This window comes from Mytilus californianus, unplaced genomic scaffold, assembly GCF_021869535.1.
Source record: "Mytilus californianus isolate M0D057914Y unplaced genomic scaffold, xbMytCali1.0.p SCAF_4, whole genome shotgun sequence".
In the NCBI taxonomy this organism is placed as follows: domain Eukaryota; kingdom Metazoa; phylum Mollusca; class Bivalvia; order Mytilida; family Mytilidae; genus Mytilus; species Mytilus californianus.
Genome location: NW_026262690.1, coordinates 26,686,449 through 26,692,448, shown reverse-complemented (window position 1 = coordinate 26,692,448; position 6,000 = coordinate 26,686,449).

Here is a 6,000-nt window from a genome sequence, read left to right as displayed (position 1 = left end):
GCACCAGGAAGCGTGCTTCAACTAATCACCAAACAACAATGTGTACAAAAATGCATTGAAGACCCATTGGTGGCCTTCGGCTGTTGTCTGCTCTATGGTCGGGTTGTTGTCTCTTTGACACATTCCCCATTTCCATTCTCAATTTTAAGTTCAGCGATAGAGACGCCACACTAAACCCCGAAACATACAAATGAACCAAAATTTGAGGAAAAAAACACTAGACTAACAAAGGCTAGAACATGATTAGATAAAAAAAATATAGAGATGGGTAATAATAGTACACACGTTTTTTTTTTCTATTTCAGAATAAATATTATAGATTTATTTATTAGAAAAAAGGATTCTCCGATTTCATCAAAACATATGGCAATTTTAATTTGTCACCATGTCCACAAGCGTAATTGATGTCATGTTCGTGATCGTGATCTAAAATGTATAACATGAGGATTATCTGTTTCAGTTTAATCCTATAAAAATATGAAATATAACTAACAATTAAAGCCAGTTGTGTGAAAAATAAATACAGCAGATCAATTGCTAACAAAATGTTCATCAAATAAAATCGTGATCATTAAGTCAATCTTTTCGAGTACATTGTTTTTATTTCAGGAACATCTATTTACGGGGTTAAGATATTTGAATATTTATTTTACTCTTATTTTTTTTAAATAGGGGGAAACAATGCTTTGTTATAGCGAACACACAGCACGAAAATTGCCACAAAGAGACAGAAATGTAAAGGAAAAAAACACCGATATACTAGCATGGATGTCTTGCAGCAACCAATCTCGAATAGAAAAGACTGAAAATATGAAAATAAAAGATTGCAAAGAAATGCCAAGAAATGAATCAGAAAGTAGTTAAAATAAATGGTCAATTCAATATTTAATTCAAAGTTTTTTTTAAATCCTGTGTAACTTTTGAAATTAATGTTTGCATTTGTTAATGTGAATTTTTAATTATTCAATAATTTCAAGTTTGAAAAGTTTTGTACTAGACTAAGGTATATAAATATTCTTCAAAAAAAATCATACGACGGCAATATTACTTCGACTTTTGGCGTAATTAAACATCTGGAATAAATACCCGATATAGAAATTAGGTAAACATATGCAAAGAATTAATCACGCTCTGTTACCCTGAACGGGTTTATTCCTTGAATGCCAACATCCTTTGATCTACCGACAATTTACCTGTAAAATTATGTTGGCGTTCGAGGAATAGGTGTAAGTAGTTATCACAACAAAAGTTCATGCTTATCAAAACAATCATACTTATAATTAAACAGATATGTAAATTGCAGGTAGTTAAATATAATTCATGTTTGTCAAGTTATTGAAAATCATTTTTTGCTGTTACTGCTTGAACAAATATGAATTCTCTTAAAATAAAACTTTGAAAAGTGTTGCATCACAAAGTCAACATGTGCATATTGTCAGGGATTCCAGTTTTCACAAATTCTACAATAGCCTCTTTGGACTTTGAAGTTTTTTTTCGATATTTCTATAGTTGTGTGTGCTGCATGTAATATCCTCCCATATTACATGATGGAATTTCTTGAAACTTTGTATCTCATGTTAGATTACTATGTTTTATTTTATACAGTTTGTTCAGGATATTTTTCTTGGTTATGATATCACATCTATTTTTATTGTAAGTGATTCATAAAATAATATTGTTTAGGTGTTTATTATGTTCGCAACTCATCGGAAAACTTGTTACCCTATTTTATGGATTTTCTTGAAACTTTGTAGGGTTTCCAGATTGGATTGGGTGTCTTCCTCGAATGCCAACATTTTATATGTTACCTATTCCTTGAATGCCAACAAAAATAATTCAATAGATGTTTATATAATAACAATAGGTGTTTTTATAAGTATTTAACTGTTAAAAATGATTAGTTAATTTGATAGAATAATAAATAATAAATTTTATTTTATTATTGTGTCACATACTGATTGAACATTATACAATGACATAATAAAAATATACATTAAAACAATCAGTACCCAGCCATAAGATTGGCTTATGAGACACATATCTACAAAACATTTCACATTTAAATATATGTAAATATAGCATTTCCTAAAATTTGTTTTGCAATGAAATGCAACATTTTATCACTTTTTGCTAAGAAAAAATAATGAAAACTTGTTACCCTATTTTATGGATTTTCTTGAAACTTTGTAGGGTTTCCAGATTGGAAGTTATCAAATTTACTTAATTATTTCTGATGCATGGTTTTTTAATGTTTAATTAATTGTTCAATTGAAATCTTCATATAGTTCATATTAACTATATAATATTTAAAATGATATTGAATTTAATAAATCTCTATTATCTTTTTTTCAATTTGAAATAATTGTATTTAATTAAAATGTCTTTAATATTTCTAATATGTCTGATGTTTATAAACATTTCATTTCCAAATATATCTTTTTATTTAATAAAAAGTAATAAAAATGTTTTAATTTTCTTTATTTCTTTAAAATTCATAATGATTTTAACCCTAAAGTCTTCTATTTTTTCTTAGCAAAAAGTGATAAAATGTTGCATTTCATTGCAAAACAAATTTTAGGAAATGTTATATTTACATATATTTAAATGTGAAATGTTTTGTAGATATGTGTCTCATAAGCCAATCTTATGGCTGGGTACTGATTGTTTTAATGTATATTTTTATTATGTCATTGTATAATGTTCAATCAGTATGTGACACAATAATAAAATAAAATTTATTATTTATTATTCTATCAAGTTCACTAATCATTTTTAACAGTTAAATACTTATAAAAACACCTATTGTTATTATATAAACATCTATTGAATTATTTTTGTTGGCATTCAAGGAATAGGTAACATATAAAATGTTGGCATTCGAGGAAGACACCCCTGAACGCTTAAAACATTCTTTGTAACCATGCCAAAATCTTTTTTTTTTTTTGGTACGTATGTAACGCTTACTGATACCAATGTCGTGCGTAACAACAGAAGTGCTGTTTGCATGCTTTAGATGTGGGGCAGCTCCCATTAAAATAGACACTGGAAGGTATGAACGAAAACAGTTCATATGATGACATGTTTAACTGATATCCTATCATAGAAGATGAACTTCATGGCATGTTAAGATTTCCGTTATATGTATACTTTAGGCAAAGCATGATTCATGAAGCTATACGTTTTTTTTAGAATTAACGTTTTCACTTGCGACATTGAGCGTTCCTGATGATGTACACAATTTGTAGCTTAATATGATGCAAACTCTCACAAAATGTAGTTCAGCATGAATCAATCTTTAGAAACTATATCCTTCATGTATCATAAGAAGGTGAAGGTAAATCCAGAAAAGCGCTTCGGACACATCAAATTTATAAAGTGTTTTTTTTATCATTTTTTTTCTATCTGATAGTGTAAAAATTATAATTTTATTTAACAATGATAATGTTGCTACACCTGTAGTTACCAAACCTGATATATATCGTGTCCTAAATTTCTCCTAATTATTTTTTTAGGTTGGTGCATACATTGCAAATGTTTTACTGTTTTAGAATGAATTTCATAAAAGTGTGGACATGGACACCTGATATTTAAATTATATCGTGTCGGTCACTGGCTGTCGACAACAAAGACCTCACGCAATTACAGTATGGCAGGGGCCTCTAAATGGGGATATATATAATTACTATTTTACACATGTCCATTCATAAAATATTTTTTTTGCATGAAAGATTTAATATAGGAATTTGTTTTGAATATATTTATATACTGACAGCAAAAAGTTTCTCTTGAAAGAATGAGTATATTCAGAGGTGATATCACCAAGTAATCAAGAGATAAAAAGTAAGAAAAATTCTTTTCTGGCAATAAGTGAAAAAATAAGTAGTGTGTCAGTTATAGACAAGTAGTCCATCATGCATTGCAAATCGTTCAGTAGATTGGTCAATCGACAAAATTAAAAAAGCTTTATTTGTAAACAAACACTAATACATGCATTGACGGGGGCATAAGTATGCTAAATAATACATGTCCATATAAGGAAATTTGCCCGACCTGTTAAATGTAGCTGTTGATTTGAAAAACGATTGAACGGATCACAGCGATTTAATTTAGAATTGTAATTATTTTTTTGAAATTTGTGTTTCAGTATCTATCCATGAATTAAATATGTTCACAATACCTTTTATACTAGAATAATTAAACGAGTGCAACCAGTTTAAAGGTTATTATTACACTGTTACTGTTATGTTGACATAATAACCTGTACATATTTCGTGTTACAGTTGACCAGTTTAGTCTTGCGCACATGATTTATTATTCCAAAACAGATGTATTGTGAACATATTATTAAATTCATGGATATATTGAAACCGAAAAAGAAGTGTGTACAATTTCAAATTGTAAGGGGGCGACCATTCCTGATTCAGTTAAAATAAGGGCGGGGTGGCTAAGCAAGAGGCTTTTCAAATCAGCATGAATAAAATTGCAAATAAACGTTTATGCAGAATTGTCTCAAATATGTGTCCTCAAATAACAAAATAAAAATAGTTGAGTAAGACCAAATTCATTGAAATTACCTGCGTAATTTGTAGTAAAAGAATATAGATCCCTAAACTTTTGTTATGCATGTTCAGGTATAACAAAATCTAAAATAAATATCAATGTTTCCACAAAAGCTACTCTGACTCCAATCAACGTAAATTTTGCACACAATACCGGATTCATATGCTTCTTGATATTTTCACGAGTTATTTTTGCTAGAATGATTTTTAAATGTTCCGTACAAAAAATTATGCAGCCAAGAGGACTAAAATGATTTTTTTTGAAGGTCCGGGGTTCTTATTACCAACAAAAATAATCTTAGTATGAAAGTTGATCGTAGGTTACTCTACATCAACTCGCACGAATAAATGATTTCTTATTTTTTTTAATGAGCCACATAACGTTCAGTATAAGATCTTTTAAATAACGCTTATTTTTGGTTTAAATATAGACTTACTAGATTTCGGAAAACGAAATTATTAAAGCACTAAAGAGACTTAAATCCAGAAAAAGTGCAGGTAACGATGAAATTGTAGGTGAGATGTTTTCGTCATGTCCTTTATTTTTCGCACCTATTTTAAAAACTTTGTTCACCTCGATATTTGCTATCGGAATATATCCAGAAAATTAGACTGAATGCTTAGTTATTCCTGTTCCTAAAAGTGGCGATCTTACGAATCCGATTAATTATAGACCTATAATATTAGTAAGCATCCTTTCGAAGTTGTTCACTAGTATTCTAACTGACCGTTTGTTATCGTGGTCTCAGGACGAAAATCATATAATAGACAACCAATTTGGATTCCTGCCAGGACGTTCGACCAGTGACGCTATATTTACTCTGCATGGAATTATTTCACATACTCTTCAGCATAAATCAAAATTATACTGTGGTTTCGTAGACTTCCGAAGGGCGTTTAATAAGGTGGACAGAAGAATTTTGATATACAAACTTCTCAAACCTTGAGTTAGCAGTAAATTCGTATCAATGGTAAATTATATTTATTTATCTGTGCGTTTACGTGTGCGGTCTGGTGGAGTACTATCAGAGACTTTTGATAACCATCTTGGTGTAAAACAAGGCGAGCCCTTATCTCCCTTACTTTTCTTATTTTTTATAAATGACATTATTCAAGATATCTCCACTGATGTAAACGAAGATGTCATATCTTTGAATGGAATTCTTATATATCTAATACTTTTTTCTGACGACACCGTTTTATTTGGAAAACACCGACTGTTCTGCAACACTTATTTGATAAACTTTTACTTTACTGCAATAAATGGAATATCGAAGTAAACGCTAATAAAACCAAAGTAGTGGTATTTAGAAATGGATTTAGACCAGTAGACACTCATTTTTTCTATGATACCAAGGAACTGCAAGTTGTTAATTCATGTGTGACCATATGTGTACCTTGGGGTATTATTGCATTACACGGAAAGTTTTTACATACTCAA